Source organism: Aedes albopictus, chromosome 2, assembly GCF_035046485.1.
Source record: "Aedes albopictus strain Foshan chromosome 2, AalbF5, whole genome shotgun sequence".
Taxonomy (NCBI): domain Eukaryota; kingdom Metazoa; phylum Arthropoda; class Insecta; order Diptera; family Culicidae; genus Aedes; species Aedes albopictus.
Genome location: NC_085137.1, coordinates 381,925,571 through 381,950,351, shown reverse-complemented (window position 1 = coordinate 381,950,351; position 24,781 = coordinate 381,925,571). Strand labels below are relative to the sequence as shown.

The 24,781-nt window shown below is 39.3% G+C and overlaps 1 protein-coding gene across 8 annotated transcripts in view; it reads right to left on the bottom strand.

Annotated features, from left to right (window-relative positions):
• The window catches only part of LOC109403214 (protein alan shepard), a 789,956-nt gene that overhangs the window by 462,416 nt on the left and 302,759 nt on the right, over positions 1-24,781 (bottom strand). For 2 of the 8 annotated variants that reach the window (XM_062853107.1, XM_029878874.2), the window contains exon 1: positions 16,951-18,411. The exons of 5 other annotated variants lie outside the window; for them this stretch is intronic. The gene's annotated coding sequence lies outside the window, so the exon portion shown is untranslated. Of the gene's footprint in view, positions 1-16,950; positions 18,417-24,781 lie in introns of those variants that run through there. One more of the 8 variants, XM_029878871.2, reaches the window with a different exon arrangement.

Genomic DNA, 24,781 nt, shown 5'->3' with positions numbered 1-24,781 from the left:
AGATATATCACAATAAGTCCATAAAATAACATCAGATGCGTTGAAAATTGTCCCTCCGCTATACATATATGCGATATTTACTTAAAATAGTATCATTAAGTCTATGATAGTATCTTGTACTGACTTTTCGAACCCTTCAAGCAGAACACCCTCTTCGAATGCGTGTAATCAGTTTCGTACCTTTTAATTCTGCCCTATGTTGCTTACCCTTTGACAGATACTGGATAACTGACACTGAGGAAGATTACAAGTGGTAGTTGAAATACGCGTATCTGTCAAAGGATAAGCAACATAGGGCGGAATTAAAAGGTGCGAAACTGATTACACTCATTCGATTAAAATAGTTATTTATGTAACGAGTTGCAAAAAGTTGATTTTTTCAGCACGAGTCGTACATTTATCCAACGAGGCTTGCCGAGTTGGATAAATACGAAGAGTGCTGAAAAAATCGAGTTTTGCAACGAGTTCCATACAAAGTTTTATGCAATGATTTTTTTCATAATGCAACTCATTTGAGTTGCATAATATTCATAATGCAACTCAAATGAGTTGCATTATGAAGATTATACAACTATTTTTCATTATGCAACTCATTTCAGTTGCATAATGAACCAGTTCGGAAAAAATGGCCATTATGATACTGAATTGAGTTATATAAAATTGAAATTATGATACTGAATTGCATAATAGTACTTTATACGATGTACTGCGTGCATCCTTATGCGACTCCTGGTTCTCTGGGTACCGACCGGCATGAGAAAGCCAAGAGCGTAGCAGCTTAATAAATTCAACTCGTGTGAAATCAAACATAAAAGGTTTATCTCACATTCAAATTATTATCCTGGTAATTTTTCCTGATTTTTTTGTAAAAACATATGCAAAAGTTCTGCTGAACTTCCCCCATAAGGTTCTTTGCTTTTTGTTGTTTGTTCGTGTATTTCATATATGGTTTCATCAGATATTTGTCTGCAATACTCTCAAAAGTTTATTGAGAATTTCCTCCGAATTACCTACCTACCTTCTTTAAATGAATGCTTTTCACTAAAATGGAAGCTCCATCAAAAGTCTTTCCTGAATGCTCCTCAAAAATCTTCTCAGTGAGCCCTACGGGAATTTATTCAGTATTTTTTCAATAAATTCTATTCTTGTATGACCTGGAACAAGATGTACATGTATATCATAAGAGAATATGAAAACGATTTTGCCAAAAAAATTGAATAATACCATAAAATAAACAATCACTATAGATACAGTCAAAACAAAAAAATCAAGCCGTTATTTAACTCATGTCGATGCTTAAAGTTAAGAGTGTGTAAAAGTGGAGATGCGAAATACATCAGTGTGCAGTTTCTACAAATTTCAAATTATCTCCTTGAACGGGTGTATCGCGTAGCAACTTATTTCCAAAAATTGCACCGAGAAGCAAAAGGTCTCGAAACACCTGGCTCAGCTCAAGATGATGGTTCCACTGGATCAAAATATGTTGTCTCAGGTATATACTTTCACCTAGCTTGTTCAAATCAGGTTTGTTACACTTAAACAAAAAATGCTCTTAGAAAGTCGTGAAACGTTATTAGAAGACACTGTGTCGTGCAAGGTTCCTGATTTTCACTTTAAATCATTCTTTACATTGGATGGCATTTGATAGCGAACAATTGTGGTTTTTTCCGACTGTCTTGGTGTTGAAGAATGAAATGTAGCATACTTCAGGAGCAATTTAAAAAAAAAATAAGGTTGAGGATGGAAATACTTGAGTATTAATTTCAAATATTAGCTTCAAATATCTTATAAGCTTCTATGCAAGCCCTATACCAATGAATCTGGCGAACTTAATCCACATGTATATGCTGTGCGAGCAGCTTTTATGCCAACAAGTCATAGCTCTTTTCTCGGCTCCTATGTAACCACTAAGTGAATATCATCTTGAGAAAGCGCTTTTTCAGCCTTTTCACAGTTGTTAAATAATAGTTATACGGCATCCCCAAATTGATCGATGATATATATAAAGGGTAATGGATACCATGACGCAATACACGTGGAACTGGAATTATTACTTTTAAAATTGAATAATTGAAGTACTTGACGCTACTTAGAATCGAAGTCCCGATCTCCGTATCCACTGGTCCCGATGATGTCGTCGCTGGCACACTGCTATATATAAATAGCACAGAAAATACCCCGTTTTGTTTTACTCCAGACATGGCTTTATAATTGTGCCACAAGAAACCTTACCCAACTTCATCTTGCTGCAAAAGCTTGTGAAACGTCAAACGCAACAATGTTGACATTGATCAAGCTGTGTGGTTGCGCCAACAAGTTCTTCGTCATTGCTTCTAGATGAAAGAGTGTTCTTTAAACAGACACGAAGTGGTACTGTTTTGTGTATTTGGCAACATTACGAAACGTACTGTATAAAAGCAGCTGTTCTATTGGTTGGAACTCTTATTCGATTTGCACATCTTCCGGCAAATTTTCCGGAGTTGGATTAAAGTGCATTGAAAGCAATCCAAATGATTTCACAACACAGAGATGGATAGCTGTGAAGTACTTGTGTAGTAGCTATATATCCCGCTTAAAGTTTGTTTTGACAATAATGTTTACATCCGATAAGCCTTGTTGGTAAACCCACAGTTTCTTTATTACAGCTTCTAGTGGTAATGATATCGCATAACGGCCTTCAAAGCGCTGCTGGTTTGTGGATTTGTCACTTTTACGAATTGCACTGTATAGGAGCAGCTGTTTCATAAGTGGGGACTCCTATTCGATTTGTTCAATTTTTCACATCTTCCGGGAAATCTTCCGGAGTTGGAATAGAGTGGAGTAAAGGCAACCCCAGTGACAAGTGATGGATTTCTGAAAACCGAGTTTGGTAGCTGTATGGTGCTTGTTTTGCTGTGCCGTGTATAAGCTTATGGTTTATATTTGACGAGCTTCCCTTTTATTCAGCGTTGACTGCTTCAATTCAATGGTTACACAGCAGAAAACAAATGACTTATAAGCTTCATTTGCTGAAAATGGTAGTTGGGTAATGTGTTATCAAAACCATACGGTAGAGAATTAGTCTGTTCTATATATGCATAAATTTTTGTTTTTTAGGAACTTTTCAACATACATTTTTTCTCCGCCACCCGAGTAGGTGATAAAATCTAATGAATAGAATATTCAGTTATTACATATTGAATTACTGAAGAAGAAAAACTGATATTGGTTCGATTGATTTAAGAGATAAAAGATTAGAAATAGTATCAAAATCTAGTATAGTGAATTGCTTAATAATGACTCGCTAAGATATTACAAAATTAAAACAATATCAGACAAGATGTGTAAACCTTTTTCTTGAAAAAATAATAAAATTGCCAACATCCAGCATCAAACCTACGACCGTAGGATTCACAGGCAGAGATCATAGGAATAAGAGCATACGATTCTGCGTTTCCACAGCCCAGAAAAGGGCACATGGCATTTCACTAACATTTAGCCATCTACATATATGGGTGTATGTGTTCAATTTGGTGCAGAAGTGCTACATTTCCAGATATTTCGGCAAGAACAAGAACTTTTTAACAACACACATTTAGATCACATCGAGCTATGACATGTGGTAGTGTTTTGGAAATCATAAAATTTTAGATTTATTTATAAAAAAACAAAACAAATGTGTTGACCAGTGTTAATCCTAATCAATCCCATAAAATTTGTTTTCGGACAGTTTTTCATATCCAAGCTATATTTTTTTCAAAATAATTGTAAGTGAAAACACTTGAGATGTTTTCGAAAAGTTACTCGAGGGTCGAAAAAAAGATGTCTTCAGTGGAAATTCTTTCGTTTCATATTAACCTTCACGTACCCGACCCCAACATCTCATTTTCAAAATGCTGGCATTTCGTCGATTTTTATCCGAGTTTTTTTAAGTCGCCCTCAATCGATCATAAATTGGTGCAAGTTTATTACAGTGAAGTGGCCAAGCAATATCCGGAAACATTTCGGAGATATTCTGGATTGTACTGGGGTCAGGGAGGGAGCCGAAATGACTAAAAATGATTATTTCGTGTATTGTTGTGTTTGAACCATCGATTTTTAGCTGCATTTTCATTGTGAACAATAACAACTGCGATAATCAGATTTGAATAAGTTGACCCATCCGGATCACCGTGACAGGTTCCACGGGGGCCTCATTGGGGACACTTCTGGTTTTCATCAAAAACATGTCGTGCGACATATCAGACTTCATGATTTCGAATGACTGAGTCAGAAACGATACCCTGAAGTCAGTATCAACTAATATGGCCACCCCGGAACATCTAGAATAGGTTCCACGGGGGTGACATTGGGGACATTTCTGGTTTGCAACCAAAACATGCCGTGCGACGTATCAAACTTCATGATATCAAGAGAATAGGGCAGAAAAAAATACTGAAGTATGTAGCAACTGATATGGCCGCTCCGGAACACCTGAAACAGGTTCCGCGGGAGCCTCTCAAAGACAATAACACACGAAATATTCCTTCAAGCTATTTGACAAAACAGAGCCCTGCCCCATCCCCTGATCCCAGTAGAATCCGGAATATCTCCGGAATGTTTCCGGATATTACATAACCACTTGAGTGTAATAAACTTGCACCAATTTATGATCGATTGAGGGCGACTTCAAAAAACTCGGATGAAAATTGACGAAATGCCAGCATTTTCAAAATGAGTTGTCGGGGGGTGGGTATGTGAATGTTAAAAGAAGTGAAAAATTTTCATTCGAATAATGAACCAGTAAGTTTAGCCTATTGAGCGATTCCAAGCAACAGCATCAAAATTAAGGAAAATTTTTAATTCATGATTTTCTATTGAACTGAAACTTTGCACAGTTTTTCAGTTCCATCTAAATCGCCATTTTTCGATATCAAATTTTTATTTAGAGCCACGACTAACTTTTCAAAAGGGTGTATGTGAAAATGGTTCAAAAATATTCAAAAATATGCACAGCAAAAACGGATTGTTTGATTGTTATGAATTTTTCAGCAAAGTTAGATAGCTAAATGGTGATTTCTAAGAAAATATACACTGTGAAAAAAAATCTATTTTATCATTGAAAAACATCATTTTTGTCACAAAAACTCAAATATCTCAAAACCCTATCTTTTTACCAACTTGAATTTTTTAGGGAAAACGGTCCATTGTATTAGCAATCTACCATAAAAATTTGGTGATGGTAAACTAATAAACAAAAAAGTTATAACATTTCAAAAATTTCACAATTTTTACATTTAGTAAAAAAAATTTTTCTGTGTAAATTATTTCGGCCGGGAATCGCGATTTGATGCTGATTTTATTGTTCAGCAAAGTTAGATAACTAAATGGCGATTCCTAAGAAAATATACACTGTGAAAAAAATCTTTTTTAACATTAAAAAATATCATTTTTGTCACAAAAACTCAAATATCTCAAAACCCTATCTTTTTACCAACGTAATTTTTTAGAGAAAACGGTCCATTGTATTAGCAATCTACCATGAAAATAAACAAAAAAGTTATGACAATTCAAACATTTCACAATTTTCACATTTAGTAATAATTTTTTATAGTGTAAATTATTTCGGCCGGAAATTGAAGATTGATGCTGATTTTATTGTTAATGGCCTTGCGTGAGTAAAACAAGTTGTTTTTATTATATATTATATATACATATAATATAATATACTATGTACCGTAATGCTCCGATTTTATCACGCCCTCCGCGCATTAGTCGTTTATTCATTAATTTGCTGTTACATTTGAGGACAAGTGTTTTCCCTCTTCTTCAAGATGAATGTTGAAAGCGTGTTTTGCAACGTTAAAAATATTGAAATGGGTATAGATGTTGAAGAATATTACAGGGCATTTTTGAAAAGGGGCGTAATTAAATTGTTTAAACAGATGTCGCTGATGGCAATTTCTCAGTTGTTGTCGTTTTCGAACTTCCTGCGCCCTGCTTTACCGATGATATACAGATGGCTCGTTTGTCAAATTCTAGACGGCAGGACGTGCAAATGCGTAATTTTGTACACAATGTGGACATTTGGGCATAACCAGTCTCTTTCAGTTTATCTATGGTGCTTTCGGTGAGATTTCGTAACTCTTTTGAACATTTTTTTTCATCAAACGGTCTACAAGAAAGCGACTGTTCATCTTGTTCGTTAGATTATAATAAACAAAATCACTTATTAATTTTAACTTACTTGTTCGGTGTTGGTGGCTGAAGAAAAAAAAATACTATACAATTTTTAATATTCATAGCGGTAGTATTTTTTTGTTTTTTTCGTGAGCATTGTCAGGTATGTATACAGACAAACAAACGTAACACTGGCGAAATTTTCATTGACCACGCCTTCAACGATCATTTTGAATCTTGGTTGTGGCTTTCATAACAAGAAGAGCGCCCATCGTTTTTCTTTGCGTTTGACGTTTCACACTAGCGCCTTCTGATGACGATATTGCACAACGCAGTGTTTCGTGAAACATTTCCACCAGGTGGTGATAGTGTGAACTGGGCGATGAATTTTCACTAAAATTGTTCTAGGCGTTTCGTCTGTTTGTCTGTGGTATGTACCTCTTATGCATTTGTTGTTGTTGAAGTTACTCGCATTCTTCCGATCATAAAGTCTGTTCTCTACACACTTAATTTTGATTACCGAGTTCGGTAATTTTTTGACGAGATTAAAACTGCTGAGCACCGAACTCGTTCAGCAAAAATGCATTGTTTACCTTTTCCATACGATTTTGACAGTTGTTTTACTGAGCCTCAGTAAAATCGATTACCGAAACTACCGAGATCGTACTGCTGTTATAATCTCGTCAAAAAAGTACCGAACAGGCAATTCAGAAATAAGTGTGTAAGAGGGATTTTTTTTGCGGATAAACTAGACGTATACGCGTATAAAAAAACTTTTATTATACAGCTTTTGTCTTAAAAATAAATTCAATTCCATTTTTCTTATAATCAACAGCTTTTCAACACTATCAAGGGATTTTTTCACCAGTCACGTACAATAAAAAGTATGACAATCTCAATATTTTTGATCACAACACTGGATCGCGTCTAAGTTTCAAATAGATACTATAGTAATTACGAATAATCAAACTAAAGTATCATGAAAACAACTTGTTTAATTCAGGCGGTAGCCTTTACAATAAAATCAGCATCAAAATATAATTCTCGAAATAATTTACACAGAAAAAAATTTTTTTTGTTACTAAATGTAAAAATCATATGCTGATTTATCGACCGTATTCTATTAATAACTTGATGATTTTGTGGCTATATCGGTCTCTTTCTACTCATAGTATAAGGGAGTAGAGATCAAAGTGGATAATGAAATGATAGATATGATAGAATTCGCTAGGTAGCGAACAAGTGTGAAATTTTTTATAGAAGGTGAAATTAGGCAAGTAGGCCATGTATTGAACGAATACATCGAATGCGTGAAACTTCTGCCGTGCGACCTGTGCTTTTAAACAGATCGGCTTGGTTGGTAGTTTTCATACCACCTTACCAAGACTGGCAAAAGTTTCAGGCACCCGACTGCCTAATGTATTGTTCTGTTATGAACGGAGTGCGAATTCCGAAAAAGCTACCGATCGATAGAATTTGTGATGAAAACAGAACAATACATTAGGCAGTGGGGTGCCTGAAACTTTTGCCAGTCTTGGTAAGGTGGTATGAAAACTACCAACCAAGCCGATCTGTTTAAAAGCACAGGTCGCACGGCAGAAGTTTCACGCATTCGATGTATTCGTTCAATACATGGCCTACTTGCCTAATTTCACCTTCTATAAAAAATTTCACACTTGTTCGCTACCTAGCGAATTCTATCATATCTATCATTTCATTATCCACTTTGATCTCTACTCCCTTATACTATGAGTAGAAAGAGACCGATATAGCCACAAAATCATCAAGTTATTAAATGTAAAAATTGTGAAATGTTTGAAATGTCATAACTTTTTTGTTTATCAGTTTACCATCACCAAAATTTTATGGTAGATAGCTGATATAATGGGCCATTTCCCCTAAAAAATTGAAGTTGGTAAAAAGATAGGGTTTTGAGATATTTGAGTTTTTGTGACAAATATCATATTTTTTCAAAGTAGAAAAAGAAATTTTTTACAGTGTATATTTTCTAAGGAATCATCATTTAGTTATCTAACTTTGCTGAAAAATTTATAACAATCGAACAATCCGTTTTTGCTGTACAGCTTTTAGAATATTTTAGAACTATTTTCGCATACACCCTTTTGAAAAGTTAGTCGTGAGTGAATATGAAGGTTTAATATCAAAAAATGGCGATTTATATGAAATTGAAAAACTGTGCAAAGTTTCAGATATTTTTGAAATGGTCGCTCAGGATCGACTGACATGACTCCGTGGAATTCCTCTATTGGTGATTCGAGACGCAAAAAGCCATAATTTGCTTGAATTTCGCCAAAGCTTTGATTTTAAAACGCGATCACTCAATTTGAAAAAGCACTACGCTACGATCAAACACCGATTCGGGTTGCCACCGAAAAGAAAAATCATCATCAGACCGCTCAGATGACAATCGTTTCGCTCTGCTGGATCACATGAATTGGTGGTAAATAGTAGCGCAGAACTGCGAGTGAAGTACCTCCAGCTCCACTGACTGTACAGTGTACACGGTGGAAAAACGAGCGGGCGAAGATAATTTGTGGGATCTCCATACCTACATGCGATGACGATCGGCAGCCGCTGCCGCCCGAGGAGGAACCGAAATCGTCAAGATCGTATAAATAATAGATCGCCCGGCACTCGGCGGTGATCGGAACGGGGTGGTGTCAGTGTAGTTGCTGCTGCTGGTCGGTCGCTCAGTCGGGCGCTGAACTTGATTTAGGAGGGTGACGACGCACATAATAGGGGTTCGACCGACGACTGGCCCGGCCGGCCGGCCGGCACAGTGCGACGAAGAAGTTGGATCTTAGATCATGGGAACAACGATGACGACCGACGAGGCCTGGCGGCGAAGGCGAATTTTTGGTGTGATTTGGGTTGGGAGTGCTTCGGCTGACTTGGGTGCGCTCGTGTTAAACTAGGAAGTGTATGGATGGGGTGCGGAAAATTTAATGGTGAGTTTTTTTATTCTCGGTCGGATAAATGTATACAAGAAACCACCTGGTGAGTTAATCATAATGTGGGAAGAGCTAGGTTGCTCAATTCTGCCGTAATGAGGTGAGATTACGATGGTCTTGTAACATGATTAGCAAAATTATGCAAATGGGTTAATTCAAATAAGTAATCTGGAATATATTGTTGAGGACAAAGTGGGTTTTATCTTTTTAGACTGTGTGGAAAATAAGTATTGCTTTATGGAATTGTCGGCTGTTCGGGCCTGTATGAAGCTGACTTCTTTTCTCGATCAGCCTAGATAAATGTGTAGTATCGGTAGCGGACCGCCTGTTCCAGTGGTAAGAGTTCACTACACCCTAAAACCGATCAGCACTAAAGTGCATAATTTCCAGACTACACCAAAAATGTGTAACCCTTGCACATTCACAAAATCAGCTCCTGCGTCCTCAAAATCGTGAAATTCGCAAACAAAGTTGTACGGCGATTAGGTTTACTAGTGACCTTGGTAAACAAAAAAAAAATCGAAATTTCGCATCTAGAAGAGTGTACGAGCTGTTTTTTTTAGAATGTGTAACTGCTACACATTTTTGTGTGGTCTGGAAATTATGCATTTATGAGTAGGTCTTACACATTTTAGGTTTTACTGTGTAGTCAGGTGACCCCCAATTTGTGGTGTTATGCGGCTATATGCATACCGTGCCTAGGAATAAATGGTTTTGGTTACGCTATTAAGGGTGTGAACCATTTCGCTTGTTCGTTTAACTATTAGTTAAAATTTGACACTTGGATAGTTATTTGCCATCGAAAAGTTAAAAAATAACCACGACGGTGGCTCATTTGAAATTTGACAGAGGAGTAGTTATTTGGAACAAAATACAGTACGCAGCCAAATCATTGCGAACAAAAAATAACTATCGAACTGTCAAGACTAACCCTGCTCGCGAATAGGGTTATTTTCAAAATAACTATCGAAGTGTCAAATTTTAACTAAAAGTTAAACGAACAAGCGAAACGGTTCACAGCCTAAGGCAACTCAATAATAGTTTTTCCTACTGTTGCTCCCTTCCGGAATTTGGGGCTTGGTGTCACCAATATGGCCTTCCGGTCGGTTAATCAGAGGAAAACATCTATTGTTCTTTTCACGGACAGGCGTTCGACCTTTCCGTCTCTTTGATTCTGAAATCGATGTGACTGAACATGTAAAGTACGTTGGAGTCATTCTTGATTCCAAGCTTTCCTGGACTCCTAACATTGAGATCAGAATCAAGAAAACTTGTTTGGGCTTCGGGCAATGCCGGCGAACCTCTGGTACAACTTGAGATCTTAAGCCCAACTATTACACAACTATTTTTTTACACAACTATTTTTCGACCAACATTGGCCTATGGATGTCTTGTGTGGTGGCAAAAGGGCAAAGTTAGAACGATCCAATTAAAATTAGACCATCTCCAAAGGATGTGCTTAATGGCGATGTCTGCAGCGTTTTCTTCAACTCCCACGGCAGCGTTCGAAGTTCTCTTTGACATTGCCCCACTATACAATCATCTGAAACAAGAAGCACTTTCTTGCACTTACCGTCTACGGGTACTCGGTCTACTAGAGGAAACTCCTGTGAACCGCACATCAACACACACCTCGTTGTTTCCACTTTTGGTGAATTGGGACAACATTGTCCTTGCTCCAAGTGATCTTACAAATTCCCTTTCCGGGAAGAGTAGACATCTGGCTCTGTGGAGAGAAGTATTTCAGACGGCATCGTATGTTACACTACTGATGGCTCCCTTCTCGAAGGTCGGGCTGGGGGTGTTCACTCTCGTGAGCTAAGACTACATCAGTCTTAGACACTGCATAGTTTTTCAGGCCGAAATTTTTGCTGTTATGTGCAATCGACATTTCAGCAGCACGTAATTGGCAAAGTAATATACTTCTGTTCAGATAGCCAGGCTGCCATTAAAGCACTTGCTTCTGCTAACTCTAAATCGAAGTTAGTTATCGCTTGTTGAGCTCAAAACAAGCAGCTGAATTCAGCAAATGCTGTTCACCTTCTTTGGATACCTGGTCATTCTTGCAGCGCTGGAAATGAATTAGCTCGCACTTGAGCATCACGTGACTTCATTAGCCTTGATCCAGCTGCTACTGTATCGAAGCTTCGGGATGACACTTGGGCTATCACTCACACAATACTGGAATAGTTTGGAGGCATTCGTCAAACAAAACTGTACTGAGCCATCTCTAGGGCTGGCGAAGTATCTAACAAATCTGTCTAAGCAGAATTACAGCATGCTGACCAAAGCATTGACGGGTCACTGCCGACTCAGCTATTACATGGTGAATATTCAGCAAGCTGATACAATTGTATGAGGTAGCTGTAAGCACTTATTACGTGAAATTCACTTCAAGAACCTGAATCTTCAGGCTGTTCTGTTGTTCTTAACCCGCTGTGGTAAGGTGCTGTAGGCTCTCTTTACGTCATAACAGTTCCTTTTTCAGGGCGCTGTTTGAACCCATTTTTTACGCCATTGCAATAGTGTCTTATTCAAGGGTGACGATGCTATTCCCCTACCTGTCAATTCCAAATCCCATCCTTTATTCCATCCTTTCTCACCCTGAGCGCAAGGCTTAAAAACTTCTTCATGGAATTTAGAATTTTGTTCTATTCGTAAATATCGCCTAATAGAGTTTTTTTTTAAAGGTTACAGCAATCTAATAAATTTAGGAAAAAATATTCCTTCAGTTTTTTTTTTCAATTCTTCCAGGGATTACTTAAGGTGAAGATATGATGAAGCCACACCTCAAATTTTCAAAAGCACAAATCTAAAGAACCAGTTAGCGGTTTGCGCTGAAAACTTGATCGATTGGTCACATCCAGCTGGTAACCAATCGATCAACTTTTCAGCGCAAGCCGACAATTGGTTCTTCAGATTTGTGCTCTTGAAAATTTGAAGTGTGGCTTCGTCATATCTTCACCTTAAAAATTGCTCCAAATTTTTCTTCACAAAATTTTCCAGGAAATTTCTCGCAGTTAAAAAAAACACTTTCAAAAAACCATTTGCATCATGAAGGCTTGTCATATGCGATTACGCACTCTTCCAGACATTTCACTAGAACTTTTTCTAAAGAAAATCTTGCATGCTTTGTTGAGAAGTTTGTTCACGAGTTTCTTAAAGCTGTCCATAAACAACGTGGATTCCGAAACCAACCCCTCCCCCATTTGGTCATTCATTCATACAACAATTTTGTATGAATCCATCCCCCCATAATCATGTGGTTTAAGGATGGCTCTTTAGAAACTCTGAACAGTAGGGTGGCCCACACGTATATGAAAAACAAAATGATTGAAAAATGCCAAATCTTACACCCTGCATCAGTTGTTTTGGAATTCCAGAAGCTACGTTCAAAATTTGAGCAAAATCGATAAAGCCTAAAGGGGCGCTCAACAAGCTTGAAGTTTGTATGGCAAATCTTGGCCAAATGTATGCAGAAATCTTTAGTTTTATAGTTTTGCCGCTAGGTGGCGCTGCGAGCGTAACTTCAAAATTTCCTCTACATTAATTCAAATTGAAATTTCTCTAGGGATTCTTTTACAAAATTCTTCAGAGATATCTCAGGAAAGCTTCGGGAGATTTTGGACAAAATTTTAATTATTTTTTTTTTAATTGCTGGAATTTTTCAAAGGATTCCTGCTGACATTTTACTAGGATACTTGTTTCATAAATTTTCTCAGAAAATCACCAAGAATTAGTTTTGATATTTTCATCATGAAAAGCCTAAAAAAAAATTCCAGGAACTTTTTAGGATATTTCACAAGGGATTCCTCTAGAAATTTAAATGAAGAAATAGTGTCCAGCGCCTTAAATTTAAAGATTATTTTTAATTATAAAGAGATAGCATAGCATAGCCAACCTTACACATCCTGGGGTGGCTGTCGATAGAGACATTAAATGCGCCAGAAAAGCTGCATGGGACTTGACAGACCTTTCATTTATTGAACGACCTCTTTGTTCGACACCTGGCCAGGTCCTTATGATCAGCGGGATGGGGAGGAAATGCTGATTAGATATCTACTCAGAATATGTCCAAGAACTTGGGCCTATTTGTAGATATCTGGAGTTGGAATTTGGATGGGGTTCAATAGGATGCTTTCCATGGCGAAAAAGCGTACAACGAGTTATTTTAAATTATTATTTTATAATTTTTATTTAACTGATTACCGCTGGAAGAGTAAAAATTAGTAGCAAGTATTGGGATTGTTTAATCTCACCATAAAAACGCGGTATCGTTATCCGGGTGCTATTTGGCTATTAGAAAAAGCTGAATAACAGCAGTGAGTAACCTGCAGTCCGAGTTCAAACACCGCTGAGAATCCGGCTTGGTAAATATATGGTGTATCTCGGGCGAATCAATTCTATCAGTTGTCTTGAAAAACTGCCGTAGCCAGCCTGTAGATTGAGTTGAAACTTGAAAGTGGGGGCACATATCCGACGAATGAGCAACTGCGTTTGAATGTCCATCGTAAATTCCAGATATTTTTTTACTGTACACATTTTCGATTTCTTATTCATTAAGCACTGCACAATCTTCACAAATTACGCAAAACGGGTGACATTGGCCAAATCTGTATCAAGTTCAAATTTAAATTTCACAAAGACGGCTTTTTAAAATTATAAAGAGATGCATACAAAAATTCTCCTGATATTTATTCAGAAATTTCTCCAGGGAAATCTTTCAAAGATGTCTTGAGAAATTCTTTCGGGGGTTTTCCACATCTTTAGTAAAGTCCTTCAGAAATTTCGCCATGGATTCGTTCAGGAGTACCTTCTCTTTTTGCAGTAAGTAAGTCTCCAAAGATTCATTCGGAAATGGCATTCACGGAATAATCACTGAAGGAACTCCATGAAAAAAGTTTTCGAATAAAGTCCTACGGGAATTCCTGAAAGAACTTCCTCTGGAATTCCACCAGGAGTTCTTCGGGAATTCCTCCAGGAGTTCCCCGGGAATTCTCCCAGCAGTTTCTTCCGGAGTTTCGCTGTAATTCCTCCAGAAGTAGATCGGAAAATCTCCGAGCAGTTGCTCCAGGAGTTTCTCGGGAATTCCTACAAGAGTTCCTCGGTAATTCCCGAGGTACTTCTGGAAGAATACCCGAGGAACTTCTTGGAGAATTTGCGAGGAACTTCTGGAAGAATAGCAGCGATCCTCCGTGTGATCAACACGATCTTCACAAGTTGGTTCATATCGAGCCCTGATAAGGATCCCAACCACAGGATCGAAACGTAGGCAATGATTTGAAATAATCAACGCTTTTTCTGTGACTGAAAGCCGGAAAAACACCAAGTTTCCGTAAAACCCAGTCAGTCCCAGTATGATCTCACAACAATTTCTCCAGAAATTCTTTCAGATTGGCTTCCAAAAAGTTTTCCAGAGAATATTTCAGAAATTAGTCTTGACTCGAGTCAAGTAGAAGACACTGAAGACGACCTTACAGTTGAGGTCGAAATACGTATCTGTCAAAGGATGCAAATTCTTAGTGGAATTAAAAGGAACACTACTTAATCCGATTTTCTTTTTTACTTACAGGTATTCCACTAACACGCCCAGGTTCATCATCATTAGAAATCTTGCAGAGAATCCTCCAAATCTTATTTTTAAGACAAGGATTTCTTCAAAAAATCTCCGAGAATTGCTTCTAAAATTAATCTAGACAATTTTGGAATTTGTCCTCGCAGTTTTTGTAGAATTCAGCAAGCAATTTGTGCGGAGATATTTCCTACGAATTTCTATGGTTATTACTTTATTTTTTTTATTTCTTCTTATTCGTCAGTTTGAACTAATACTAATTCTTCACACGCCTTTATTACTTCTCCGGAGACTTTAAGGATATTTTCAGATGTCTATCCATATTTTTTTTTCTCACGCAATGTCTTCAGAAACTCGTCCTAGAGTTATAAGGGCTGTCCAGAATCCAATGTACACTTACAGAGGTATTGCTGATCAGATTTCACTCAGCAAAGATAGATAGTTTTATGTACATATTCAGAACCAACTTGTGTAGACATTAAGATCCCCAGGAATTAATCCCACACAAAACGTAGACAAGTCATGCATCGTTAACAATCTCCCAGGTTCACTCATCCATGACCGTCTCCATTTGTCTACTTGTGTCAAAACGAACGCCCAGAGCCCCGAAATCGGAATAATCCGCAAAAAACACAGCTCACACACATGGAAACCGACAGTAGTAGTGGCAGCAGAAGCAGCAGCGTGCAAGCAATAAGCGGAATTTTCAATTATCTTCCCGAAAAGCACCGGCACCACGTTGCTGCGGCCTCGGTCGTCCGTCGTAACCAGACTAGACCAGACAGACAGTGTGTGCTTCTGCTTTGGTTGCTACTGCACTACCATTTTCCAGCGGACACATACATGCACACACCCATGCAGCAGCAGCATTCATCCGTCCCCCGCGATGATACGCTTTCCCATGGCTTCTTCTTCCCATTCGGTGGTGCGGTGGTTTTCCCACTACCGGCGAACGAAGAGATTGTGTGAGAGAAAAGGGTAGAAGGAAAATCCACTAAACCGCATCTGCATCGTCGTCGTCGTCGTCGGCGTCGCCAGCGTCGTCTACGACGGACGACTGCCACGCAGTCAAACTGGGAAACTAGCAACCAACGGTCTAGCGACCTAGCAGAAGAAAACTGCTCCAGCAAAAATCCGTTTTTTGGGTCCACCCGAGCGCACATAGACAGTCGGACGAGCCCGGCGAGAAAAAAGAATCACCACCAGAACTATTATTTTTATTATTATTGCTGTTGTTGTTGTTGTTGGTTGCTATTGCATGGACAAGTAAGGGGGAATCGGTTTAAAACGCGCCGTTGGGGTTGAACGACTAATCCAATTTTTGCGCTAATCGACTGCAATATTATCTTCTTATCTGCTCAATCACTTAACTTGGAGATTCACAAGTCAAGAAATTGTTCAATACCGCATTCTTTTCATATAGTACAAGGTCAAAATGGAACAAAGCTGTTAAACTGGACACGAAAAATCTCTTTGCTCACTCGCACCATATCGTAACATTTAAGTTCCAAAAACGATGTAACTCCAAAACACCCGTTTACATTTGAATTATGACAGCTGTAGCACACAGTAGAACCTCAGAACCTTTCATACTTTTGCTTCAACAGCGTTATTTGATCTGCAGTTTTGTATGCCGGCAACAATGATGGACATTTCTTTGCGCCTAATGGCTAAAATCAAGTCACCCCTTAAGGGACGCGCATTACCCCGATCTCCCCTAGAAGAATACCGTGAGCTAAAATCCCCACACAGTAGACAACATTATACTCCGCGCCGGCGAGTTCTAGGCTAGGCAAGCAGTCAAAAACGGAAGTTGTTAATTATTCTTCCTCGCGTATTCGCTCTTCCGTCTGGCAGCCAGCACACAGCGGCGTGGCGACATTGATTGCCGTCGACTGTGATGCAGACTTAAGGTTCCGGGTGGTTGTGTCGCCATTTTTAATGCACATTCCAGACGGGAGTCTACCGGGAGGAAACCACACGCGCTCCAACAATAAGACCTGGCCCGGTTGAATCCGGACAACGAAGCAGAGATGATGATGAGTATAATTGCAAAAGCAGAAAGTTTCGGTTGAGTTGTCGGCTAAAAGCGCTGACACGCAACCTCGGCCATGCCCGAGTTGGCCGAGGAAGGCAAGAATCACGTTTCATCTACCCCGATAATGAGCAGCGTGCTGTTCCTGTCCCGATACGAGCGAGACCAAACCAGACGCAGAGACCAAACCCAATCATGCGGTCATCGGCCCATGTGGTGATGGGTGGACTTACTTTGAGGCTACGGTGGCCGGTTTCCTAGCTGCGGCGCAGTTCAACCGGATCCGTAGAGCTTCTCGGCGGTTCCTTGGCGTGCGAGTTTTAATTATAAAGCTATCGATCTGCCCGAAGTAATATAATCCAATTTTCACGGTTAACAAAACGTGGCTGTCGCTCTGGCAGGCTGCAACGTAGAGACACAGACGAGTCGAGTCAACTTTCCGGAACACTCGAGGGCTGGAACTGCTGGAGCAAAAACCGCAACACTCTGTGGTATGATGCTACACTGGACTGATGTCGGCGCGGTGACGGAACCGAGACGTATCGGGTAACTTGAGGAACTTCACAGGACTTCGGTACACTACAACTGGCAATCTTCCAGATTTTCGCTAGACAGGGGGCTTCACTACCGGAGCACACTATGTATAAGCACTAGGTATTCTTCCCTCTTCGGATTTCAGCAAACTTGCACACTTCCACTTGAACCTGATTTCTTGGGGATGATCTCGGGAATGGCTATCTTCCGTAGGGCGTTGTTGTCACACACTTTCGCCGGAAAAACACACTCTACAACACTGACGGAGGTGGCAGTCGCGAAAAACCGAGACGTCGACGGTCCACGCCTAAGAAGTGCAGCGCAGCAGTACCAATAGAGGCGATGTTGGCAATGAGCTCAAATTCGCACCGTGTATCTCTGTGTACGAAACTATGGTCGCACTCGTATGTATGGATGACGATGATGATGGTTCTTCTCTTCTCCGGAGAGCTTTCCGCCGGCGCAGATATCTAGACACTACACTGCACGACTACAGCGAAACGCTTCCGATTGGGGGGTTCTTCGCGAAATCTCGCACACACAGCTTTCGGCACACTGACACTGCTCCCTCAACTCTATGAAGTACGTCGTCGTCGTGTCGTAGGGGGTGGTGACTCAAGAAACCCGATGAAAATAACAATACCTCACAATCCACCCAAAGGCGAATATTTTCACGTACGCGATGGGACGATACACCAACACCAACAATGGCCGTCGAATTACACCGACTTTCGGGGGAAAGGGATGATTCACGGAGCACAGTTTCCTTCCTCAAGGAAAACAACTATTCGCGTCGACTACACGCACGGAAGCCTCAGCTATCCTTCGCAGATGAACGCACAATATCGCAGGTCCGTCTCAACGGCAACGGAACAAGCGAACTACGGAATGTGTCGCGTGGCAAATTCCTGCTAGGTGACTCAACCTGTCTGGAGCACCGAGAATGCGCTGACGAAAACAACAGTTCGATCCGAACCTGACCGTGTTATCAACCGTAGGTACAAAACTGAACTGACGAGAACGCAACCATCCAGACGTGACCGAGGTTTACAATCGCTCTCCAGAACTCCACGTCCCTCTCTGGAAATGCATCCGCCCAACAATCGCGAGAGAGAGAAAGGCATCTGCGCACACATTCACACCCTGCCGCGACATTTCCTATAAGATCACTCTCTATACGGCTTTCTCAAGTTCAACCATACCACCCTTCGGACGGTCGAACGCAGCAGAAACGACCTTCTCCTTCACAGCGCCCACCCTTCTCAGAAGACATCACATAATCCATCGACCAACACCACCAGGAAGCCTCACCGAATACCAACCATCGGGATCTCACTCTCTTGCGCGAGTCACTCACCGCACGAGAGTGAGGAAAACCTCTCTCGCAATCATTGCACACCATCGCATCGACCTTCCATCCCAACCCACCGCACCAATAACTTCCAAAATACACAGAAGGGAAAAGAATCTCCCACATCAGCCTCCTTCCACCGCTTTCCAAACTAACCAACCCATCCACCCACCGAAGAGAAGAATCAAAGAAAACAGATAACCCGCACACCGTGATACCGGCTGGCTTGGCTGACATTCACCATCGCCGCAATCGCCGCACTATGGGTTAGAATTCGAAAGTTCGCGGCAAAAGTTACAACATACGGTATGTATTACTCCCGATTCTTCTTTTGCATGGGTCGTTATTTTGCTATAACTCAATCAAATTTGAACCGATTCTCATGAAATTCTGTGCAATGATAGTACTAATTGTGCCTACATGTGCACAAAATTTCATGAGAATCGGTTGAAAATTGACAAAATTATAGCAAAAACCACACCCGTGCAAAAAAAGAATCGGGAGTACATACTATTGACGGATTGGGTGGTATTTGATGATGGAATGGTTTACGAGAATTGACCATTTTTGATCGATTTACACTCCTGATCGAAAGTTAGCTCTGATCGAAAACATGGTATTGATTTTGGCCTGCCTCCTCGCCAATTTGCGTCCAATTTCAAATATCTAGGTTTCATTCAAAAGATAATACATAAGTCAAAGAAAGCCGGGGCCCGTGGCGTAGTTGGTCACACGTTCGCTTCATATGCGGATGGTCATGGGTTTGATTCCAGCCCCGGCACTTGCAATTTTTCTTGCAATTTTTCGTCAGTTGCTTTTCCCCCGAGAGCAACTGACACTGACCCTCTTCTGAGCCCCATGGCTCAAACGGACCCGGATACCTGGACATCGGCGAACTGCTACTCATAATGGACCCCCAATCGGACTGGAAAGGAACAACGGCCATCCATCATCATCCTTGTGCTCATCATTCTACTAAATATAAAGTAGAAAAAGTGAAAGCAGCAGAAAGGCAAACCAGTTCGATAAAGTAGAATAGAATGTAGGCGCTGTACAAAATGTTAGTGCAGCTGTCAATTGAAATTGCTCACGTAGTGCCCCAGTGGACAATAGAGCTGTAAATTAGGTTAAGTGATTCAGAATAAACAAAAAAGTCAAAGAAACTTTAGACATCATTTGAAAGTTTTTTTTTTGTTTCCAAATATTTTCCAAAATATAATTTTAAATTTCAGAAGTGTCGCTGAAAATTTCATTGGAAAATTTCAAGATGAGAGCAGTAAATTTTCAATCAACTTTCAACTAAATAACAAAACTAAGCTATAGGTCACTTTTGTGAAACATGAAAAAAGTGATTTGTTGAAATCCTTGTCAACTTTAACTTATTTTCAATTCTTCTTCGCTCAAAACGTAATGAATGATACAAACTGCATGAGGACACTCAGAATATTCTTCGTAAAACCAGTTTTCGTAAATTGGAAGCAATTTGCGTAAAATGTACGGTCCATTCGTACCACCATGCTGAAACAGTACAAATGGAGTTGTATGATGTACGAAATCACGAATCCGACAGACACTAAACTTGCTCATTAGTAGATTTTAGCTCCCGCATTGTAGAATGAAACAAAATAAACAAATGTCAAACGTTTTTTACTAACCATACGTAAAAAGAAAATTTCGCTTCGTAGAATGCAACAAAGTGCTCTCGGTTGGAAGTAAAAGTTATTTTATAAACAGAACCAAAGTGGAAAGCATTCTGGTTGTTTTCGGACGGCTTCAACAAGCGTCCACAGATGGGTGGCTAGCACTGGTAGGTATAAATCAGAAGATACGTAATTCGAAGCCTGTGGTATTTTTTTAAAAGCATGTTTTATGTTATTCCGACAAAAAAAAAGAGACAAAAAAACTTGTCGGAGCGATTTTATACGAAACGAACTCATGCACTTTACGAAGCTTTTCGTTGCAGAAAACAACGAATGGCATTTGTAAACATGACGAGTGATTTCGTACAATGAAACAACATTTATATTCAGTGGATCAACTGAAAATATTTACTTAAACATGTTAACTAGCACTTAACTCTTTGGTTAACAAACAAACAACTTCACCGTTTAATTCCAGAGGGGTCATGTATGACGCCGGCAATGAAACCGAGCATAACAATCGTGATCAACGGCAGCGAGGTTGTGACAGCAGCATTTTTAGATCTTTTGAAACATTAGCAAATCTACAAATTGTACTCTTTATTAAGAAGAATTCTGGAGTTTGTAACAGGTTAAATTTTTGTGAAGACATTTGGTGGTTTTCAATGGATTTTTTCTATCCTACCACAACGTTTAACAGTATCTATGGAAATGTTACAGGTCCAAGGTTGTAAAAGTAGCCATTGAAATTTCTACAGCAGTTTTCTCGTATAAGACATACACTTTTGTGATAAAAATATATTCATTTTATTTGAAATACATTTGTGAATACGCTTTCACAACAAACATTTGTGATTTACACGAGCAGGGCCGGATCTAAGGGGGGGCCGGGGGGGGCCGGGCCCCGGGCCCCCACATTTTAGGGGCCCCCACAATAACCGTTATTGTTTACTAAACATTAACTTTAAGTATCATTTTGATCAAGTACTGTTCATAAAAACTTTTTTTCTCATCGCATTTGTACCTCCGAGGGGCCTCCACATCAGCTCTGGCCCCGGGCCCCTACAATCCTTAATCCGGGCCTGTACACGAGAAAACAAAATTCAATGATTACGATGATATCACCACCTTAACTCAAGATTTCCTCTTGAACTTGATTTTGTGAAATGAGACATTTTCTGGGATGTTTCGAAATGACGCTATGCAATTACGAAATATTGCTTTAATTCTTTTTTCTGCAAGTATTTCAAAGAAGTAAATAGATAAAATGTTTGAATATTCGAAAGTTTTCAAAATGCCACCATATATAAACTTTCTCGACAAAAATAAGACAACCACGCATTGAACAAAGATATAGTGCAAGAAAAAATCAATGCTGATAGTTTGTATTATGAAAATAATGGAATATAAGTAATCAATATAATTGTGAACTATATGTATTTAAAACATTGTTTATAAGGAATAAATCTTTAAAAAACAAACTTTCCAAAATCAAAGTTTTACAATCGTTTTGAAAAAAAAAAAGAAATATTTTTTTTTAGAATTCCTCGTGCACATTAGTGGAGAGGGGTAGATGTAAAAAAGAAGTCCTTTCTCGTCCATGAGGGGAGGGAGGGCGAGGGGGTTAAAGAGCTTGATGTTGCTGGCCATGCAGTATACGGATGGTCCCTTATAAGAAGAATTAGTGAAAGAGGTGAAATCAACATGAACGAACTACGAACAAGAATTTGTATGTTGTAACGTCCCGTAATATACGCAGAATATCTTAGAATAGTATGTTGCGGCGTAAGATAACAACAAAACATAACATATTTTGATCTTGCTATTCTCCAGTTTGGTTAATTAAAATGCAGGAAAATTCCAGGATCTACACTTGGTGTACTATTAGACCATTTATTTCAGGTAGGTTCAGGCAATGTTTTCCATTTCATAATATTATATATTTGAGAATTACAAGCAAACAACCCTGCAACCAATATGGTGAAACTTTTTTTTATTAGAATGATCAAGATTATCGCATGATGCCATTCAGTAATCACACGGGTATTTATTTTTTTAGGTAAGTTGAGATGTTTATTTTTTGATGTGTTAATTCTTTTCTCGACCGTTTGCAAAGTTCCGATGGCCCTGAAAAGATCAGTACTGCTTGTGTCTCAATCTCTTTTGATTGTTGGCTTTTGAAAGATTAAATTTCAACCAATGAAATAAACAATGCCATGGCTCCATCTCCAGCGTTTGAGGCGAATCTTTGACCTAATATATTTCTCTTCGTCATGAAATGTTTTCTAAAATCTGTTAAACTCAAAGTTGGTATCATGACTTTCTCCATCTTGAATTGGGAGAGATATTTCTAATTTATTTTGTTAAATTTTTTATTATCTATTTGGTATTTCAAAAGTTTTACCCCACTCTCTCTCACATACTTTTTTGAGAAAATCCTTATCTATTCCCGACTGGAGTGCAAAATATATAATTTATTAAATCGTGTTTGTGTAAAAACTTCCGTAGTATCGATGGAGCTGGTTTGGTTCACCGCACGGCCCTTAAAATTGAAATATCTTCAAATATCCACGATGTCCCCTATTTATCTGAAAATTGCACATGCAACTTCGCTCAGAGTGGAACGCAATCGATAAGTGCAGCTAAGCAGGCAAGCCTAATGGAAAATTGTCGATACTACGGAAGCTTGTACACGCAAGTACAAGTTTAATGAGTCATTTATTTTGTACGCCAGTCGGGAATAGATTAAGATTTTCTAGAAAAAAGTGAGAGTGAGTGGGCTATAATGAGTTTAAAACACTGATTTCCCGCATCGTGCGGTGAATGACACCCTATATATCTGAAACTATAGACACTATAGAATTTGTACTCAATTTTGAAGAGGTTGTTCCCGTTTTTCATGGTGAATACCGATTAGCATCTTTCGAAAGCAGTCCGTGACATATACCTTATATATTCGAAAGAGAGCGGTTTTTTTTGTAGAACTGATCTAGCAGTACAAGTTTTTCATATACGATATTCTCAGATTGGGGTCTCCAGTTAGTCTAGTGGTTAAGGCTATGGATCGCCAATCCGGAGACGGCGGGTTCGATTCCCGTTCCGGTCGGGAAAATTTTCTCGACTCCCTGGGCATAGTGTATCATTGTACTTGCCTCACAATATACAAATTCATGCAATGGCAGGCAAAGAAAGCCCTTCAATTAATAACTGTGGAAGTGCTCAAAGAACACTAAGTTGAAGCGAGGCAGGCCAAGTCCCAGTGGGTATTCTGCACAGTCGGCATGGCTGTTTTAATATTTGTATTACATTACACTTTATATGCTTCAGATATTACTTCTGACAAGAAAATACCAGATTTTGGTATTTCCAGGAAATACCATATTCTGAACTTATTAAGCACGGAAGCGGGCAGCTACATCAATCAACCGACCAGATTCTTTTAAAGATATGGGAAAATGAAGAATGGCACATGAGGATGGCTTCATGTTACCAATCTACAAGAGCGAGCACAGACTAGAGTGTGCCAGAGGTCACAGAGGAATTACCCTTTTGAAATTGGCGTATAAGATATTGTTGCGATTTTTCTGAGACCTCTTGAGAAGCCCTTTGTCGGCAAATACCAGGCTGTCTTTCCTGAGGGCCAATTGTTTGACGGATGGTCACCTGCGGATGATCCTAGATAAACTTCGGGAGTATAAACTGCAGACTTCATTGATTTTAAAGCAGCGTACGATGCAGTGGAAATAAATAAGCTATGGCAAATAATGTCAGAACATGGTCTTCCAGCCAAACTAATTTGCACTGTTGGAAATGCTTTGACATCCATGTGCACAATAGAAACATGTGCTCGATGAACAAATTGAGATTTTAATTAAAACTATGTAGCTGTACCCGGCAAACTTTGTCTTGCCTACTGCGTTGTTTGACGTTTCAAGTTTCTAGCCAAGACCAAGCCTCCGTTCAAAATGTATCAAACATCGATTTTCAAAAATCTCCATATTTCTCTATGATTTTCGGCTCATAAACCTTCCTTGGGTGAAAACTAACAGAACAAAACAAAGATGACCCAAATCGGACGTTCCGTTCGTGAGTTATGCGCGGTCCCACGTATGCTACTGCATTTTTATATATATAGAAGATAAAATTTGAAAGAAATCCACGTACTCCGGTGAGACTCGAACTCACGACTTCCAATTCACTGGCCGAGCGCTTCTATTCCTTCAAGCTACGGAGACACTCGACTATCTCCATCACCAACATAGGCGTAGAATTGAACTCGATTCCACAGTCGCACATGGTTTTACTGTGTATTTGGAAGTGTTGAAGAATTTGTTTATCTTGGAATACTTGTGACATGTGACGTTTCCCGTGAAGTGAAATGGCCTATTGCAATTGCGAATACGGTCATTTACGTAACTTGCAAACGGAAACGAAATTCGCTCTGTATAAATCGCTGATTCTTCCGGTAACCCTCTACGACGCCAAAGAAGGTAGAATAAAAAGCTTTTGGAGTTTTCGAGCTTAAAGTATTGCGGATAA